The sequence below is a fragment of the Labeo rohita genome, chromosome 13 (genome assembly GCF_022985175.1).
Source record: "Labeo rohita strain BAU-BD-2019 chromosome 13, IGBB_LRoh.1.0, whole genome shotgun sequence".
NCBI classification, from domain to species: domain Eukaryota; kingdom Metazoa; phylum Chordata; class Actinopteri; order Cypriniformes; family Cyprinidae; genus Labeo; species Labeo rohita.
This window is the reverse complement of record NC_066881.1, coordinates 21,486,234-21,507,920: the sequence shown is the minus strand read 5'-3', so window position 1 is coordinate 21,507,920 and position 21,687 is coordinate 21,486,234. Positions and strand designations below refer to the sequence as shown.

At 35.5% G+C, this 21,687-nt stretch overlaps 1 protein-coding gene across 1 annotated transcript in view; it reads left to right on the top strand.

Annotated features, from left to right (window-relative positions):
• zcchc24 (zinc finger, CCHC domain containing 24) overlaps positions 1-21,687 on the top strand; it is a 45,905-nt gene that overhangs the window by 4,083 nt on the left and 20,135 nt on the right. The gene's annotated exons all lie outside the window — the stretch shown is intronic.

Here is a 21,687-nt window from a genome sequence, read left to right as displayed (position 1 = left end):
TTTAGTGTTTTATAGTCTTTGGACACAGAGACAGGGTGAGGTTCTTGTTCAGGCCCAGACTCAAGTCAGAGCTGCAAGGAATGGTAATGCAGACCAGATGTGGGATTAAAGTGGCAAACCTCCCTTTATGAAAGATGATGAGGGTTCCCTGCAGACTGCTAAAAGTCCTATCATGATAAAATATCTCCACCTCTTTGTGCACGGCTCAGGTAATTTACAGACTTTTCCTTTGACGTTGTCAACATGGTGCACTGAACTACACTGATGTTTGTTTTTATAAGGGTGTTTGCTGTCCCGGATGGGTGATGGAAAATATTGCTCATGTGCCATTAGGCCTATAACAGATTGAACTGTAGTTGTAGCAATGGTATGAAGTAATTGTGGATTAATCTGAATGATTCTTGGGGCCCCCAAACATTATGATTTCTTTATCTAAAATATAAAAAACATTTTGTTTTTAGGCATGAAGACCCATTTATAATGTATCTAACATGAACATGATATTATGAAGCTGTTGATTGCAAAGATGATTATTTTTGGCCTTATATTGTAACTGTGCTGAAGCCAGTGCAAATTATTAAAAATATCATCTAGACAATATTGACATTTTACACTACCAGTCAAAAGTTTTTGAACAGTAAAAGTTTTAATGTTTTTAAAGAATGCTCTTTTGCTTACCAAGCCTGCATTATTTGATTCAAAATACACCAAAAGCAGTAATTTTGTGAAATATTTTTACTGTTTAAAATAACTGCTTTCTATTTGAATATATTTTGAAATGTAATTTATTCCTGTGATCAAAGCTAAATTTTCAGCATCATTAGTCCAGTCTTTAGTGTCACATGATCCTTCAGAAATCATTCTAATATTCTGCTTTGCTGTTCAAAAAACATTTATTATTATTATTATTATTATCATCATCATCAACATTTAAAACAGCTGAGTACATTTTTTTCCTGATTTTTTGATGAATAGAGAGATCCAAAGATCAGCATTTATCTAAAATGAAAAGCTTTTGTAACATTATACACTATTTTAATAGTGAATTATAGAAATGATAGAAATGTATACTTTTATTTAGCAAGGATGCTTTAAATTGATCAAAAGTGATGATAAAGTCATTTATAAATGTTGCAAAAGATTTTTATTTCAGATAAATGCTGTTCTTCTGAACTTTCTATTCATCAAGGAAACCTAAAAAAAAATCTACTCAGCTGTTTTCAACATTCAAATTAATAATAATAATAATAATAATATATATTTTGAACAGCAAATCAGAATATAAGAATGATCATGAAGGATCATATGACTGGAATAACTATGCTAAAAATTCAGCTTTGAAATCACAGGAATAAATTACATTTTAAAATACGTTCAAATAAAAAACAGTTATTTTAAATAGTGACAATAGTTAATTTTTTAAATTTTAAATAGTAAAATTTTACAGCTTTTGCTGTACATTGGATCAAATAAATGCAGGCTTGCTGAGCAGAAGAGACTTCTTTAAAAAACATTAAAAATCTTACTGTTCAAAAATTTTTGACCGTTAGTGTATTTTTTTCCCCCCACTATATCTTTTTGTCCACTATAAGAGTAATATTAGATGTGTAAACCTTAAAAGACATATTTTCAATTCATTTCAGCTGCATTTATATTGTGTGGTTCAAAATAAATATTGTTCCAGAGCAGATTAACTTTGACAGTCCTAAAAATACTCAGATTTGCTTTGCTCTGAATGTCTGAAACCCCTGGTCTATAAGAATCTACACAATGGGTTTCACTAAGTTGGTATATCACGCTCTCATGTTAAACAACTTAGAGAAACAAATACTAAAAGACCAAATGCTGAGTTTTATTAGGACAAAACACCACAGGCTATAATACAAGCCTGAGACCAGTCAGTAAATCACTGTCAGTACTGTCCTGTTTTAAATTTCAGTTGCTTGTGTGAATGCCAGTGGAAACACAAGAAAAGTCCTGTCCCCCGATAGTGTCCACACCTACTCAATTCAACACCGCTGCAATTTACCTCCCCCTGGGGTCTCACTTTCTGTGATTTACTTTCCATTTGTTATATGCCGCATCCACGTATTCGCTCGTCCGGACGCAGCGATTCGCCCTTGATTCCTGCCAGAAAGGACAGTTGAAAAATGATGAACGTGGTGAGTCTGATCTTGTCTCAAAGGAAATGAATTCCAGGGTAAGCTGGTCCCCACTAAGGGTTTGTCCTGTCCAGAGGACTACATGCTCCTTGCCAACACAAACACTGAGGATTTGACTTCACAGGGCACAGTGGGACCTGTGATCTAAAGCCAACGCTGAGAATCACATTCTCATGCGTTCTCCCAGCGCACCGTCTAGGTCTCCGTTCGTTTCCCAGCAGACCGGCGCAATGGGCCAAGCTTCCCCAGTCAGGGCAGGGGCAGAGTTTCAAAACACAGCCGTTCCGGGTACCAAAGCTGGCTGTGGCGGGGGTGTCTCGGAATGACATGGCTCGGTTGGAGCCGAGCGTGGGGGCAGGAAGTGTGGTGGTTATGTCTTCTGGTGTGTGTAGTTCGCATATGTCACCTAGGGGAAGTGGTTCTGGCCCTAGCGGAGCTCCACAGGGAGCGCTAGTTAGAAAAGAACACCATTGAGCAGGCAGCTGTTTGACCAACTCTGCTCTGCCCAGGGGCAGCTAGTGAGAGTTATGTAAACAAGCTCGACTAAACGGAGGAACATTTTTGCCCTGTCATTCATTACCCAGAATTCCAGAGACCTCAAAAAGCCATGGCCCAGTTCTTCTTGTTTATATTATGCCACTTGAATATCTGATTGTTTCAGTCGTTGAGGCTCAATCTGCCCGCGTACAGAGGTGCGGTGGGATTTCCTCATGGAAAATGTGTGCGCTGGAATGCGGCTTGTAGAACTGTAAGAGCCCTGCATGTAAGCTCAGCTTGTGAGTCATGTCCTCTGCAATGCATCCCTATTGCCAATGCCCTTTTTTGTGTCACAGCCTCATAGTGACACTGGATGTCATTCACTGCAAGTATTCTGACTCCCACCCTCACCCGATCAATGTGAGTCTTGTTAGGAAATCGTCGAAACATGGTACAGGGTGAAGAAAAGAATGCCTTTTGTTGTAAGAAGAAATTACTACAGGGTCACAATCATGTTTCTGTCTTCTACAGTTTCCCTGCTTGATGTGTCGTGTCAGTGGCATTGTGCAACAAATGGGATGTTGGATGTTTTATTGCTCAAACCAAGCTAGAAATCTTTAATCATACAGAACATACTGCTATTGTTCTTTTTTACACTTTTTTTAATCGTAGTATTTTAATTTGAGAAATTAATTAAATATTATTAATATTAAATATTTCTTCAACAAAAAAATCCTTTAAATCTAATAAATATTTTGTCATATTATATACAATATTTTAATCCAATTTTACTTCAACATGGCGTGTTTGGCTAATAAAAATAAGACATTAGTTGATAAGAAAGTGCTAAATTAAACCAAATAAATACACATTTTGTGTATTAATTTAAACATGAATCTACATTTAACAAAAAGAGCATGTGAAAACTGTCCTTATGAAATCCTGAACGCCAATATTACGAATTACTTAGTTATTCATTGTCTTTGTATAAGTGCCTTGTTATGGAAAAAGCATAGTCACAGTGTGATTTACATGCTCTGACTTGCATGTAAGTTAGTTCAGGTTGACTTGTGCGTTCATTTTAATGTAATGTAAGCTGTAATATTACATTTATGTTGTGGATTTATGCGATTAATCTCATGTAGGGTGTAATTCATTACCTATTAGTGATGTGCTGTATTTTATTGCAGTTCAATAACTGTTTTCCCTCAGCTCATGCAACTTAACTATTATTAAACAGTAAAAAAAAACAAAACCGTAAAATGTACGGCAAAAAAGTTTACTGTATAAAAATATGGTAACAACATTTTAGGTTTTATGCATTTAACTTAAATTTACATATATATTCCATAATTTTATTAACTGATAAAATGTTAATATACCAACCTATGAAAGTACTGAAATCTGTTTTGTACCTTTGTAATACACTGACAACCACCAGAAGCAGGTGGCGATGAGAAAGTCACATGATGATCCAAAGCTCATCACAAGCAGCTTTTAAATTCTAACATATATAGAAGGTGCACAGTGTCATTTACACAAACACCACCATGATAACACACATGAAACTGAAATAATGCAATAAACATTAATTTAACATTAGACGTAACGTACAACCTTAATGTACACAACTCATAATAAAAAACTAAGCAACAGTTTTTCACTGTACATAGTAGGGGAAATTACCCTTGACCAATTAATAGGTTCTTACTGTTGCATTTTTACCGTTGAAATCACAGTCATTTTTTAAAACAGTAATATTTTTTTTAGATTTTTTGGTCTTTAGGAACACTTAATGTCTTGCAGTGTGTTTCTCATCATATTTTGTCAACAGTATTGTTGAAACCAAGTAGTTCAGCATGTGTATTTTTCATCTCGTCTTCAGTATCGCTTAGAAAATAAAAAACACCTTTTGTTTATGAACTTTTTTGTCAGTAATTTCATTGACATGATTTATGCTGCATACTGAAGTTCAGCAATAAACCAGATACAGTAGAGTAGACTCAGCTGGGGTCTGTAGTCTGCATATCCTTTGATGGGAAAATTGTAGATTCTCTTATGTTAATCAAAAACACATGAATGCCATTGATTTCATACAGAGCGCTCATTATTCTTTTGACATAATACATCTTTTGTTCAAATTGTAATCATGGCAATGGAATGTGTATATATATATAGCCTTATTTCGTCTTCCTCCAGTGTCCCAATGTTCTGTTTTTGAGAAGCTTTTAACAGTCAAACCCTGTTTACTATTCAATTAATGTGGAATTTTACAGGTTTGTTGACGTTCTGGAATAGTCAGTGTAGTTAAAATATAGTTCTTTTTGACTATTTTGTAATTTCTCATCACAGTTTGTGAACGAGCTTTCAATTCAAGTCTTTTTTCTTTTTAACGTAACACAAATGTTGCCCTTATGTTGCATTATTTAGTTCCTCTAAGTGTTTTGCACCACTTAAGTCTATTGATTAAAGGTGGCAGATTTAACACTCTAGAGGCTATTTTGAACAAATGGAGCCCCATCATCATCAGCATGAGTGAAATCTACCCTAGCACTTAACAGTTTGCCAACTTCATTACTACCAAAAGTGAACACCTTTGTGAACTTGCATATTTTATTTCACAGAGCAGTTTGTCTGCCGTTGGTCAGAACGTTAAAGCTTTTATGATTTGTTGTTGCTGTTATCATTATGTAAGATAGTGAAATTGTAAACATTAGCCTGGGGTTGTGTAATTTCGTTTGACAAGAAACCTTTGTTTGAGACAAACTTCCATTACAACTGCTCTCGTCTGTGAAAGGAAAACACTCTGATGTAAGAGGCAATCACTGAGCTCTTAGGAGACAGTCACCTTCTCCTCAGTCTCTTGCTGAGATAATTACATAAACATGGCTCTAATAGGGAGCCAAAATGACAATGCATTTCCTGCTCCTTGATAGAAACAAATAAATAGCTGTAACTGCATACATAAGCGAGTCCGTTTTCAATCAGAAACTATGTCAGGCTCGAGTAATGAGCTGTGAATATGTATTGTTAAAATGCTTTGTAATATATAGTGTGTACTTAGTCATTTGACAGTTCTGTTGCTCTAAGGGTGCAAGTAGAAAACTTTTAATGACTATCAAAAGCCACATACTATTAGTGACACGGTATAAATCACAAGACTCTTGGTCAGATGTGGCCTCTGCGGAAGTGTACCTTTGGTTGTACACTATATATTATCTTTATCTGTTTTTTTGGGGCAATTAATCAGGCAGTTGTTTAAATCTAGAAAGAATTATGAACTGAGTTAGAGTTGGTTCCCTTTTGCACCAAAACATGCTGTCAAACATTTCTGGTAATGGTGTATTACGATGTAAAACTGCTTCAGAAATATTTGTCTTTATAATCAGTCTTTTCAGTTTTGAAATCCAGCTTAAACTGATTGTCAGTGTTTAGAATTAGTGAAACCATCAACAGTTTTAGTTTAAAATTTAGTGTTGTTTCATTGAAAATCTCAAAAAGTCATATACAGTATGCTTCTACTGAAAAGAAAAAATAGTTTTTAGAATACTAGTCTGCCATTGACTGAGTTTGCTGGCATTATTACAGAGAAACTCAGCTCCAAAGTTGTTCAACGGAGATTGATGTTATTGTACGCAAATTGCACTTAGTAAATGAATCTGATTGTGATGTTGCTTCATAAATCTGTTTGCATTTATGTTAGTCCAGACCAGCTGCTCAGTGTTTCTCACAGCCTGTCAATCTGCTGTCCTGGGAAACAACAAGTCTGATGTTGCAATAAAGATTTAGTGCTCATGTTCACGGGCCACATGTGTTTTGGTTGTTTTTATGTATAGCGTAATTATGTACAATAATAAAAGTGTTTTTGATCTATGATGATTCATTTCTTTTAAACCTGACTATAAATATAGTTACTTTTAAAGTCAATAATCAGAAAGCAAATTAACAGTATAATTATAGTTCAGGAAATATTTGGGGTCAGTATGATTTTTTTCAACTTAACTTTTTTAAAGTAACTTTCATTCAGCTAGTATTCAAGACATTTATTATGACCAAAGATTTTTATTTTAAATAAATGCTTTTCTTTTAAAACTTTTTGAAAAAAATGTATCATGGTTACTGAATGATATTAAGCAGAACTGTTTTTTGCTTTGATAGTTATAATAAATGTTTCTTAAGCACCAAATCAGTATATTAGAATGATTTCTGAGACTTCTTTCAAAAACATTCAAAAATCTTACCAACCTCAAACTTTTGTAAAAGCAACGCTCGTAAAAAAAGTGATAGATTTACTGACATATTGCTTCGGACGTACTGAGATAAAAAAAATTGTATTTGTAAACTTTATTTAGTGTACTACTTGTGCACAATGCACATATGTTTTAATGTGTAAATATGTTGTAATGTCACTACTGATGAGGGTTGTATGATCTCTAAATAATATTGGTCTTTAAATGCAAAATATTAAAAGTGTACCTAAATTATACTTGCAATAGTTCCACTTTAATGTATCTTTAGTTGGACTTCAGCACTACTTATACACAATTAAAGTGAACTAAGTACAAAATTAGTTTAGCAGACCTTAAATATACCAGTTAATATGCTAAAAGTACAACTGCAGAGTATTTTCATTAAAGGAGAAGTTCACTTCCAGAACAAAAATGTACAGATAATTTACTCATGCCCTTGTCATCCAAGATGTTTGTCTTTCTTTCTTCAGTCGATAAGAAATTATGTTTCTTGAGGAAAATTTTTTTATTTGTATTTAGTGGACTTCAATGGTGCCCCCAAGTTTGAACTTCCAAAATGCAGTTTAAATACAGCTTCATATGGCTCTAAATGATCCCAGCCGAGGAAGAAGGGTCATATCTAGCAAAACGATCTGTAATTTTCTAAACAAATTGACAACTTATATACTTTTGAACCTCAAACGCTCGTCTTTTCTAAGTCTGTGTGAACTTGTATTCGGTTTAATTCCCATCTCGTTTTCTTCCACAACTTCAAAATCATCCTACATCACTGCAGAAGAACAGACCCAGTATTTACAAAGTGAAGGAATATCAAAGAGCCTTTACGAAAAAAAAAAAAAAAAAAAAAAAAAAAAAAGGTAAAACAGCGATTTAGGACGATTTTGACGCACCATTGAAGTCCACTATATGGAGAAAATTTCTGGAAAGTTTTCCTCAAGAAACATAATTTCTTATCGACTGAAGAAAGAAAAACTTGAACATCTTGGATGACAAGGGGGTGAGTAAATTATCTGTACATTTTGTTCTGGAAGTGAACTTCTCCTTTAAGTACATAATATGTAAATGTATCTGAAGTATACTGAGCATGAAATAAATGTATTTTAAATACACTTTAGTATATTTATTTTTCACTAAGGAATGTATACAACAGTACGATATATTTCTGAATTATAAATGTAAGTGCATCTGTAAAAAGTGCAATAGACAGTGACTGGGTGTAAAACAGGGTGTCTCTTTATTTGTATACATCTTAATAAAGCATCGGTTTCGCTGATGGTGTGATTAGAGAAGTCCTTGTCAGGATTTGGAAACAGTCAGCTGATGAAGGCCAGCACTAGGGAGAGCACACTTAACACACTTCCTCAAAACGGAAATCAAAGTTAAAAGAATATGAAAAGCGGGTTTCCTGCCAGCTGCTTTGTGTTCTGTGCACAGAGAATAGCACTCTTCCTCTGACTTTTGCTGATACAACAGCAAATGCACCTCCCCCTTTCTGGCCTGTAGATGTCCCTTTGCATGAGACCTTTATGTCAACAGTCAGAGGAGGATAATGATAACATCTCTTCAAGTGAGAGTTGCGATCTGTTGTCATATTTAGAAATGTGAAGACCGCAAATGTGACTGGTGTTCTGCTTCAGAGTTGTTCTGTTTGTGTGTGTTTTTAAAGCATGTTCTCCTCAAGAGATTAATGAGAACAAATTAAAGGGCACAAAGGCATTCTCGGTCTTAAAAAGACCCTCAAAACAATCACAGGGATTCGTGCTTTGTGCAAACAGGGAATATTGCTTGGATAAAGAGACTAAGATGTTCAACCCACCACTGATGGGACCAGAGTTTTGAGTGTAATTATTCAATAAATCCGTCGTAATTATCTTTTCATTAACTTTTATTTGTCCAGAATCCTTCGTAAAAAGTTCAATCATTTCTCAGTGAGAGGCTGTGGTCATGTCTGGTTTTGTGAGAACAGTTAATGAAAGAAAACAAATATAAGAAGTGGATGTCAGCACTAATATTATACAATCTGCTGGTTAAAAATGACATGATTTGTGGGCTTTCAATTATGATTTTCTGCAAGTTTTAGTTTCATCTGGGTTGCATTTGGTTCTCTGGGTGTTTTCTTTCTGAGACCAGCCTGATTTTGTAAAAGAATGCACTCTTAAAAATAAAGGTGCTTTAAAAGGTTCTTCACAGCGATGCCATAGAAAGAACTACAAGGAACCATTCGGTCAAAGGTTCTTTAAAGAACCATCTTTTTTTACTTTTTTATAATCTGAAGAACCTACTTTGGCCACAGAGAACCCTTTGTGAAACAGGAGGATTCTTCAGATGTTAAAAGTTCTTTATGGAACCATTCAGATAAAAAAAGGATCTTCTATGGCATTGTGAAGCACCTTTATTTTTAAGAGTGTAGTTCACCCAAAAATCACAATTCTGTCATTATTTACTCACCCTCATTTCGTTCCAAAGCTATGTGACTTTCTTTATTCTATGCTCTAAAAAATGCAGGGTTAAAAACAACCCGACTTGGGTTATTTGGCAACCCAGCGGGTTGGGTTAAATGTTTTTACCAAACATGCGGGGTTATTTTATTTAAGTCAACTATCTTTAAATACAACCAAATGGACTGGACCTTATAAAAATACACACAGAAGTACTAGAGGCAACAACAATAATCAAAAGATGAACATTTATTATTAAGTAAGAACACATGAACAAAATACAAGACAAATTTAATTTATTTGGGTGAACACAGCATAGTTTACAATATTACATATATTTAAACTCGTTTAACAAACATTTTAGACATAAAAATGTAACATTTATATAATTGAAATTTTAGTGTATTCAACCATTCTCTTTAATCGCTTTTTACTGAAATAGCGCTAATTTTCATGCCGGTGTGTCGCCGAAATCTGAGCCAGTGAAGGACTGCTGTTCGTCGGGTTAACTGCGAAAGATGCCATGACTGACTCCAAAAACTGCCCATAAACAAACAGTACTGACATTAGAGAACATATTTTAAGATTAATCTCAGTACAATAACGAATAAAATCCATTTATTTTATGCAAGGCAAAAGGCGTTTAAATCCTGCAAAGTGACCGTTGCTAACGCAGCTGACTGACATCTTGTTCTTATGTTGCGTTGCAGAAAATAATACAATTTACAGCACAGAAAATACGTTATAAATGAAATAAAAGGTATACAAACCTTTATTTAGCTGAAGAAGTGCAAATCGTGGGGAGCTGAGAACCGCTCTCTCCTGTAGAGGACTCAAACTCAGCAGCTGGGTTGTTTCGTCAAAGACAGGCTTAACCCAGCGGTTGGGTAGAAAAAAACAACCCAGCGTTAAAAATGACCCAGCAACTTAGTTAAAGAAAAACTACCCAGCACCTGGGTAAAAAATATTACAAATAACCCAATAAAATGACCCAACAAGTTGAACCCAGCAACTGGGTTAAAAACAAACAAACAAAAAAAAAACAACAGCACCTGAGTAAAAATATTAAAAATAACCTAATAAAATGACCCAACGGGCTGAACCCAGCATTTGGGTTAGAATAAATTACCCTGCATTTTTTAGAGTGTATGGAACACAAAAGAAGAGATTTTGAGAATTGTCTCAGTGATTTTTGTACATATAATAAAAGTGGTAGCAAAATATCTTCTTTTGTGTACTGAAGAAGAAAGAAAGTTATTTTTGGGTGAACTATCCCTTTAAATTGATGTAAGCACTTAAGATTTGTCCGGTGGTTAGTCACAGGAAGTCACCTTCTGTGAATAGTGTGCCACTAACTTTTAAACCATAGTCAAAGCCATCATAAACCTGCACAAGGTCACTGGTATTGTTACCAAGCGGTTGTTTGTTGTTACAAGACTATGTACGACCTACAAGTTCCTTTGATTACATTGTACCAACCTAATAACTTCAGCGGAATGGCCATTTGTTTGTCCTTATCTAGCATGGAAACACATCCTGCCCAGCTCAGAAGACCAGATAATGTACAACCATGAGCTCATCGTATCATATAAACAGATAACCCTGACAGATCCATCCCTCTCACCAGAGTCACTGGATTCCATACTGAATGCCATCGCTCATATTTTGACCTCAGGATGCGAAAGGGCTGAAGAAGAGAGTCTTCTATTCAAAATGAATATTACTGAGGCCTAACTGTCAGTGTTCATAATGAAGGCCAGGGCGCACGAGCACAGTAAGATGGTGTCAGAGGAATAACACAGCAAGCTTTGTGTTCAGGTCTGAATCGGGACCGTCAGGAAGGGCCTAGTGCTGGGAATGGCTGATGTTAATTAAGGGTCCCATTGTTTGTCTTTAGGATCCCCAGACGTAGGGGTCAGGAAGTCAGCTCGTATTGTTCACCCACTGGGATGCTGACTGCAGCACAAGCAGGGACCACAGATCTTTTTTCTTTTTTAATCACAGAACAGGCAATCTCCTGTTGGACTTATGTTCTTTAGCAATAGAGTCTGTTATTATGGAGGAACACTGAAGACAGTCAGCTGTGTTTTTTGGAAGGAGTCTATAACATGACAGGATATCATTCTGCAGGCTGACAAATTATCGGGGAGACTTTGAAACATTTAAGCCAGGTACCCAAAAGTATACTTTAAAATATCATTTATTTCTGTGATGCAAAGCTAAATTTTCTACAGTCGTTACTCCAGTCTTTATTATGACATAATCCTTCAAAAATTTTGATTTGCTGATTTATTATCAAAATTGAAGACAGTTGTGCTGTTTAATATTTTTGTGAAACTTCTTTCAGGATTCTCTTATGAATAAAACATAAAAAAAGAACAGCATTTATGTAAAATAGATTTTTTTTGTAAAAATATACACTATTGTTCAAAAGTTTGAGGTCAGTAATTGATAGAAATTAATGCTTTTATTCAGCAAGGATAAAAAGTAATAGTAAAGACTTATATTGTTAGAAAAGATGTCTATTTAAAACAAATGCTGTACTTTTAGACTTATTATTCATCAAAGGATCCTGAAATAAGTATCACAGTTTCCAAAAAATATTAAGCAGCACACAGTTTATGACATTAATAATGAATCAGCATATTAGAGTGATTTCTGAAGAATCCTGTGACACTGAAGACTGGAGTAATGATGCTGAAAATTCAGCTTTGCATCACAAAAATAAATTATATTTTAAAGTATATTAAAATACAAAATTGTTATTTAAAATTGTAATAATATTTTACAATATTACTGTTTTTTCTGTATTTTTGATCAAATAAATGCAACCTTAATGAGCAGAAGAAAATTTCTTTAGAAACATTACGATCTTACTCATCCCAAACTCCTAAACAGCAAGGTACATTAGAAAGTCAGCATAGTTGATCATAATGATGATGATGATGATGTCATTGCAGTGTTTGCACTGTGAAATAGGATTGGTCTTCTTTTCTCAATTTATTTGCATTCTAAATTGTTGCATGCATTTAATGCAACTTTTAATTTACATAGAACCATCAATAATAATTTTTTCAGCAAGCACAGATCAGCAGATCTAGTTCCTGTTTTTTTTCCCCCTTGGATTATGATGATGATGATGATGATGATGATGATGATGATGATACCTTATTTTTTGGTCATTCAAATGGCTGACTGTTTCTTGACACATTACTAACATCATCTTGGAGGCAATGGAAACTAAACTTTTATTTCCAGATCTGTGATACGACAATATGTCTAACTGTATTTATTTATTTTTTTGTTTCTTGATGTTGTAAGAATGACAGAAGGACAGAGTTAAACCCATGCTGTGGTGTGCTGGTTCTTGAGACCGGTACAAAGGACATACAAAAGAGGCTGTTGTAGCGTGCTGGAAGGCCTGTGTTGAGTCACTGTGGTGGCTGGAAGGGCTCAGGGAAGTAGTGGGGGTGTGAGGGAGAGAATGAGTGAGGGGGGAAGGGCAGCATGGGAATGTTTTTACAGTCTGACCTGTGATCTTCCTTCCATTCTGATGCAGTCCTTCTCTGACACACTGAATCTGGCTGGTTCCTAGTTCTAGAGCGGCCTCCCAAAAGTTATTTGGATATTTAGTCATGTCTAAATGTCAAAATATCAAACCAAATGGCATTTATTTTAAAGAAAGACAATAGATACACTGTTCGAAATTAAGTCAAACATTGTCCAGTGTTGGTGGAATGGTGGAACAAGTCCATAGTTAAAGGATTAGTTCACTTTCAGAATAAAAATGTTTTGATACTTTACTCACCCCTGTGTCATCCAAGATGTTCGAAAAGAAATTAAGGTTTTTGAGGAAAACATTCCAGGACTTTTCTACATATAGTGGACTTCAGTGGGACCTAATGCGTTGAAGGTCCAAATAGCAGTTTCAATGCAGCTTCAAGGGACTCTATATGATCCCAGCTGAAGAATAATAAAAATTTATATATGTTTTAACCACAAATGCTGGTCTTTCTTAACCACAGATGCTGCGTGACTTGACGCGTTACATAATCATACTGGACTGTGTATTTCGGTTCAAAAAGTTAGGATAGGGTGAAAAACTACATCTCATTTTCTCCTCCAACTTCAAAATTGTCTGACATCATTGTTTTACCTTTTTTTGTAAAGGGCGTTTGATTTTCTTTGCATGTTTGCTTTGTAAACACTGAGTCGGTACTTCTGCTTACGTCACGTGTGACCTTTCCAACATGACAATGTAATGCGGAAGGTTGGGGTAGTGCAGAATGAGCATTTGTGGGTAAAAAGTATATACATTTTTTTAGAAAATTACCAATCATTTAGCTAGATAAGACCCTTGTTCCTTGGCTGGGATCATGTAGAACCCTTTGAAGCTGCACTGAAACTGCTATTTGGACCTTCAACCTGCTGGGTCCCACAAAAGTCCACTATATTGAGAAAAATCCTCCAAAAATCGGCATAAGTACTCTATCACGAAATTCTTATTCTGGAAGTGAACTAATCATTTTAATGTGATGAACTATATCTAAGGTTACTCTGCTAGGACACCTGTGTGAACTTGACTTCATGCATACGCTAAAATTCATTGCAAACATATCTTGGTCATACATTTCTAGTTGACCAAATACTATGCTTTCTGGGCCCACCTTTAATGTGGGTACTTCTTTTCAGAGTTAGTATATATAGTTTTAGTGCTTGTGTGTGTGGGAGAGAGAGAAACTGGTGAGGCTATCTGAGAGAAGACAGTGAAACAGGCTGAAATGTAAACAGATAGAGCTTATCTCCATGGCTGGAGACATAACAGACAGCCCTCTCCTCTGGACACGGCCGAGAGCAGCTCATCCGAGGAACGACATGCGTTTACATGGATATTTACTACACAATAAATCCCTCGCCGCTATCATAGCGGAGTCAGATAAACAGATAGCATGATGATACAGCGACAAACCACAGTGTAAAACAGCTCACACGTGCACAGCCAGTACTCAGAAACAAACATGCATTTCAGCCGAAGAGAAAAACGTGTTTCTCGCATGAAAAAAACAGTGGTGCAATAATGTCCTCTTCGCTATGTCAACCATGTGCTCTGAAATAAGATGGAAACATTTAGATACATTACCTCGATCTTTTTACACACAAGCCAATCAACCTGCTCATGTCATTCATTGCTTCGGTAACTTAATCCCATTTTGCAGCTGTACAAGTCGTTAGTGTTAGCCGGGCTGGCACAGAGATCCTTGGGAATTGGGTTTTTGACCATTGCAGATACTACAAGGGTCTTTAGCATGTGAACGTTTTCGGAAATAACGCAGGGACATTTTAAGACACAGTCACTATTGGGAATTGAGCTGTTGAGGGTCTTGTGTCATAGTCTGAGACAACGGTTTGTGTAAAACTGTTGCTATGACACTGCAATACAGTCTACAATTCCCATCTCACGTGTCATCTGTTTTCAAGGACCGCACACTGCATTAAGAGAACGAATGTATGTAAAATTTCGAACCCGATCAGAACTGATTAACAGAAACGTCAGCATTATCTGCATGAGATATTTTGCCAATGCCAGCTAGTGTTAATGCGAACCCCTAGCATTTTTCCAGTGAAACCGAATACATAGAAAACATTTATCTACACATCGGGCCAAGAGAAAACCTTCTCCTGAGAAACCGAAGAACACAATGTGCTCATTCATAAATAAAACTCCCACCCGTACTCTTTTCAAGTACAACACCAATTTGAACCTGTTAGCCCAGATTCAGTTTTATTAATAACATAGTTAAAATAATGTTTTGAGAGATATTAGAGGGTAATCCAGGCCAAGCGATTTCAGATATGATTCATATTAGTTTGCTAAGATAAGTAAACATGCTGTGGGTTTGTTTTAGGGGATGGAGGGCTTACTGTACCTGTATTACAGCCATTCAGTTTCAGATTGAGGATGATGTTTTTGAAGTGTATTCTGCCAGGATGCTGTTCTCAGAACTGAATGAGACAGTATAGCATCAATACTGAGAAACTGATATCGGATATTTCATTAGTTGTGTTCTGCCTTATTTCTGTGCGGACAGTATTTCATCACAGTGTCTTGGCAAGAAAAGTGCTTAAGAATTTCATAGAAATTCTTTTTTTCTACTCTACAACATCAAACAAAAGAACCCTTGACAGCAAGAGCAGTTCCCATAACCTCTGGTTCATAAAATGTCACTCATAATTTGATTACTCTCTTGACTGACAAGCCTCTGTGATAAGGAAGCGCATCATTTATAACACTAAATCAGCAGTTGCAGCACACAGCCAACAACACGTGTCTCTGTGATGTCTTTTCCTGTAAAACTAGAAAGAAATGACCTGGAATGAAGCTTGCAATGCTTGAGAGGAGACTAAACAGCTCTTAGTGTGCAGGCCCTCTCAGAACAGTCTGTTTACATCTCTCTCGATCTCTTCTCGATTACCGATAGCAGGTCGGTTTGAAGCGGCAATATGTGAGAAATTATGCAGTTGTAGGCGCAGCCAACATTAATGTCTTCTAGATGAATTGGATTATTTACATCTTTTCCAGGTTCCAGGAAATTGCAGAAATATGGTTTTGGCCTAGACTGTTTCTATGTTCGCTAATTGGATTATTAATCATTAGAAGAACAATGCAAATACTTCCACAGCAGTTTAATTATAGATGCAGAAAAGATAAAAAAGCAAAATACTTTTCTTGTAAATATTGATGATTCCTTGTAAATATGGATGATTCTTCTGAAAGATTTGTATAATGTGAAAACAATTTGAGTTTATTGTTTTTCTCTTTTTTATCAGAAAATTGATACTTTTATTCAACAAGAATACATTAAAGGGATAGTTCCACCCAAAAAGAAAATTCTCATTAATTACTCATCCTCATGTTGTTGCAAACCCATAAGACCTTCATTCATCTTAGGAACTCAATTTAAGATATATTTTGATGAAATCTGAGAACTTTCTGACCCTGCATAGACCAGTTCATGTGACATCAGTGGTTCAACCGTAATTTTATGAAGCTACGAGAATGCTTTTTGTGCACAACGAAAACAAAGATAATGACTTTATTCAACAATTTCTTCTCTTTCATGTCACATGCGTCGTGGTACTCTTCTGAACATGCGTCGAAGAAATTACTGAATAAAGGTGTTATTTTTGTTTTCTTTGCACACAAAGAAATGTTTACGTTTTCTCGTAGTGTCAGAAAGCTCTTGGATTTCATCAAAAATATCTTTGTGTTTGTGTTCTGAAGAACAAATGACTGTGGGTTTGGAACAACATGAGTGTAAGTAATTATTGACAGAAATGTTATTTTTGGGCGAACTAACTAATTGAAGGAGAAGTGCACTTCCAGAACAACAATTTACAAATAATTACTCACCCCTTGTCATCCAAGATGTTCATGTCTTTCTGTCTTCAGTCATAAAGAAATTATGGTTTTTGAGGAAAACATTTCAGGATTTTTTTTTTTTTTCCATATAATGGACTTCAATGGTGCCCCAATTTTGAACTTGCAAAATGCAGTTTAAATGCAGCTTCAAAGGGCTCTAAACGGAAGAGGGGTGTTATCTAGTGAAACGATCGGTCATTTTTTCCTAAAAATAAAAATTTGTATACTTTTTAAGCACAAAAGCTTGTGTAGCACTAGCTCTGAGATGCGCGTCCACGGCGCTACGTACTGCAGAACACGTTGAAAGGTCACGTGTGATGTAGGCGGAACTACAAACCCAGTGTTTACAAAGCAAACACTATTTACAAACAAAAAGGTACAACGATGTCGGATGATTCAGAATTTGTAGGAGAAAATGAGAAGGAGTTTTTCACCATATCCTACCTTTTTGAGCTGGAGTACACAGATGATGAACTTACGTAGCGTCGTGGACATGCATCCCAAGGCTAGTGCTACACAAGCTTTTGTGCTTAAAAGTATACAAATTTTTGTTTTTTGACAAAAATGACAGATCGTTTTGCTAGATAAGACCCTTCTTCCATGGATGGGATCTTTTAGAGCCCTTTGAAGCTGTATTTAAACTACATTTTGCAAGTTCAAAATCGGGGCACCATTGAAGTCCATTATATGGAAAAAATCCTGAAATGCTTTCTTCAAAAAACATAATTTCTTTATGACTGAAGACAGAAAGACATGAACATCTTGGATGACAAGGGGGTGAGTAAATTATTTATAAATTGTTGTTCTGAAAGTGGAGTTTTCCTTTAAATTGATCAAAAGTGACAACAAAGGTTAATTGATTCTTACAAAAATTATTTCAAATAAATGCTGTCCTTTGAGCTTTCAATTCTTAGAAAAATCTTCAGAAAAATGTATCATGGTTTCCACAGAAATATTAAGTAGCACCAAATCAGCATATTAGAATGATTTCTGAAGGATCATGTGACACTGAATACTGAAGTAATGGCTGCAGAAAATTTTGTTTTGCCATCACAGGATTAAATTACATTTTAAAAAATAGTAACATAAAAAAGTTCATTTATACTGAAATTTTCTTAGTCAGTATTGCTGTTTTTACTTTATTTTTGATAAAATAAATTGTAGCCATGGTGTGAATAAAAGGTTTATTTCAAAAACATTCAAAAATCTTACCAACTCCTACTGTAGATACAAGCTAATTTGTCATTTGCGGTATATCTTAAGGAGGAGGGCATTACAACAAAGTGCCCTGAATGTTAAATCATGTCTGACATGAGCCACATCAGCCTAGTTTAAAAGCAGCAGAGGTTAGTGGCCTCACTGACACTGCTTTGACTGTGTGTAATGAACTCCTAATTAGAGGAGGAATGCCAAACTCTCCTGTCTAACAGGCACAGCGAGCCGTCTTGCCTGACAGTGTGCGGAGAAAAGGCCTTCATTATAGCCCACATTTGTTCTGACTAAATTTGAATGGGGAAATTCAATGTTATTTCAAGATTAGACTCCCTTGGGTCCTGGATTCAGGTTTTGATCTACAGTACAGGCCTACTTACAGTGTTTACCCACATGATGGCTAATGCTTGTGTTTGATAAGCCTACTTGAAAAATATCAGTGGTTTGCCAGCTATTTGTCTGTCACCAGTTTCAGTTGAGTGCTGAGATGATTGCCTAACACCAGTTTGTGGATATGTCCATGCCTTCAGCTTTGCCAGTAGACTTTGTGAGCTTGAAATAGTATTTTTATGCATAAATGGTCCTTTCTACTGCTTCATTGTTTGTAATTCAGAAGTAGCAGTGTATTCTGATTAAATATTATAATTTGCAAGCAACATGCTTTATACATTTTAACTATGTCACTGAACTCAGAGTTGTACAGTTGCAGGTGTTGTTTAAGGCTCTTGTTCTTCTTTTTTTCTTTCTCCGTACTGAGTAGCTACTCGTGAACAAAAGGCAGATTTCAAATTGCTTACACCAGCCGAAAATCTGCCAATGATGTGAACAGGAATGCTAACAGATAGCTTTCTTCAGATATATAGGGCTCTATGCTTTCCGTGATGCAGAAAATGCGAATTGTGGAATCCAGTCATAAAAATGAAATTTACCGTATAACACGGAATGTTGCAGAACTTGGCAAATTTTGGATGAAAAAATCAAAAGTAGGTCTGTACACTTAAATCAAAATGCGATGCGTATCTGTGAATAGGTGCAAAAATACTATTTAAATATGAATCCTGCATGTTCTGCGTGTTTCTGTGTGAATGAATGGCGCAGATGCGCAGTTAGTTTACTACACAAATACTGAAGCACGCTTGACGCTTGTGATGTTTTCAGCCTCTGCCACCTCAATATTTGAGTCCGTGAACGCATAAACATAATCTCTGTAACTGCTCTGAGAGTCACTTCATGAGCATTTTACCATTTCTTTTGAGAAAAAGTATCATTATATTATATACAAACAGAAACTTAAAGGTCTTCACAGCAACCTGTCAAAAAAAAGTTTAGCTTGAAGAAACTGTGACAGGAATATGTTACTTGATGTAATGATAGAACTACCACCACCAATAAAATTATTTTTAAAACATTATTTATAATGGAATATTTGCCAAAAAATTATTTACCAGAATTTATTTAGCAGAAAAACGTAAACACACAAGATCAGTATTTCTGAAAAAATAAATAAATAAAATTATATATTAAAAAAAAAAAAAAAATCAATCAATTAGAGATGCTTTTGATTATTAAAATTTAACATAGATTTGACAGAATTTGGTCAAAATAGACCTGAATTTGAAAGGGGGGAAAAAAACATTTCATAGGGCCTCAAACATTTATTTTTGTAAAACTGTTAATAAATTGCTGAAACTAAATAATCTACATTTCATTGTTTTTACTTAATTAGACATTGTAATTTAACCATTAAAACTGAGTCTAGGAAAATTAAAGTGGGAAAAAACTAAATTTAGGAAAAATTAAATGTAATTTGGGACAAAATTATGGATTTTATAGGGCCCTAAGTATAAACCTCTTTGAGTTTGACACAGAACAGTCAATACTACATTTTCACCTCGAATAAAGTGTCTGTGTGAGTAATGTTGCGGGGTATTGCGTACATTTCCTGTTTCATGTCTCTTTGATTGTGCTTGTTGACATGTTATTGTCATTATTAATGTTGCTGTATGTTACATATCACCTCATGTCATCTATGTGCAATTTTGGCAGGTCAGGGTTCTTGGAAATCTTCTGTGTTTTCTTTCTGAAAATGGGGGAGAGATGAACATAGCAAGTACTGTGGTATGTTAATAACTAGTTCATTTATTTGTGTGACTGAATGCAATTTTATTGGCTATAAATAAGGAGAGTGCTGGTTCCCAAGAAATGATTTATTGAGTGTTATGTTATTCAGCCTTGAGTGTAGGCTGCAGTACTGAGCTCTTTGCTGTTTTTGCTATAAAATCCTTTGTTTTGAGTTTTTGGAGAAGTTTATACTATCATTACTTTCTGTTCATGACTGGAAAGCTATTTGGAAATGTTGCACAAGCCTTTGCTGAGGATGTTGCCCCGTGAAGTCTTTTCAGAAACCCTGGATAGTCCATCAACTTACTTGGGTGGGTGTCACATTCAGAGACTGACTGATCCACACTGACCTCTGGATGTCTGGTAAAACACCTACTTAATGAGTCATTGTAGCAAAACAGCTATGAAGGCCACAGCAGCTTATTTGTAATGATTATTTAAGCCGTATTTATATATGTGAATGAAGACTGATAGTTCCGGCTATAAATTCTGACCGGATGAGCTACATCCAAAGCCATTCCATCTATATTAATACACAGTGTTGTTATGGTGCTTGGCAACCAGAAACAGCTGACAGTTAAGGGTATGAACTACATTACTTGGGTATTTGTTTTTATTTAATTGAATACTTGTCCCTTCTGTCTTATATCTGTTTCCACCTTTTATAAAAGTAATAATTCTCTTGAGGTTGTGTGTTGCAGTCATTTTTTGAAAGGAATTTAGGGCAAGCAAGTAAGCGGAGAACAACCCTTAACTGAGATAAATTCGATTATTGATATCGATAGAAACATTTATTTTTATCACTCGACAAAACATTTTTTTTTTCTTTCTTTTTTTTTAGTTAAGCATTGCAAAATGTTGTATTGCAGTGATTGTGAATGGCTAGCTTTTATATTTAGCACTGTTGAAGATAAGAATGCTTATCTCAGCAGTCATTGCTCGGAAGGAGCAGCTGCTAGTGGACAAATTAAGGTCCCGAGCAATGTCTGTCTTTGTGCAACTATAAACTCCTATACAGCTATATATAATATTTGTACATAATCCTATATAATATTTGCGTCTGGCGAGATCTGTACATCTTTCACTGACCGAACGCCAGTGGTACTTAACTTACTGGAGTTTCTAAATACATCTGCACGAATAAATAGGTGAATGTTCTCCAGCTCGATTTAGCATAAAGACACACTCTCACACTTAGCTTAGTATTTAGAGGCCAAGTATGAGGGCTGCCTACCTCTGCATCCTCTGTTTCTTTCACACTGGTCAGTATATATGGGTTTGGTCTAGCTATATTAGTCTGGAATCTATGAAATGCCAACTCCCACTGCCAGCAATCTCAACATGTTCAAGCAAGTGAGCGGACCATACTTTATACCACTAATGCAGGGGTGTCAAGCTCATTTTAGGTCACGGGCCAAATTGGGCTAAGCGGCACTTTATGTGGGCTGATGTATATATATTTTTGTATTTGATAAACCTTGGTGAACCCATTGAAGGTGCTCATATATATATTTATATATATATATATTTCAAAATTACACACCTGCTTTTATGTCAAACAGACCAGCAACATTGTATTTTATTGATAACTGTATTTTGCTGAGCAT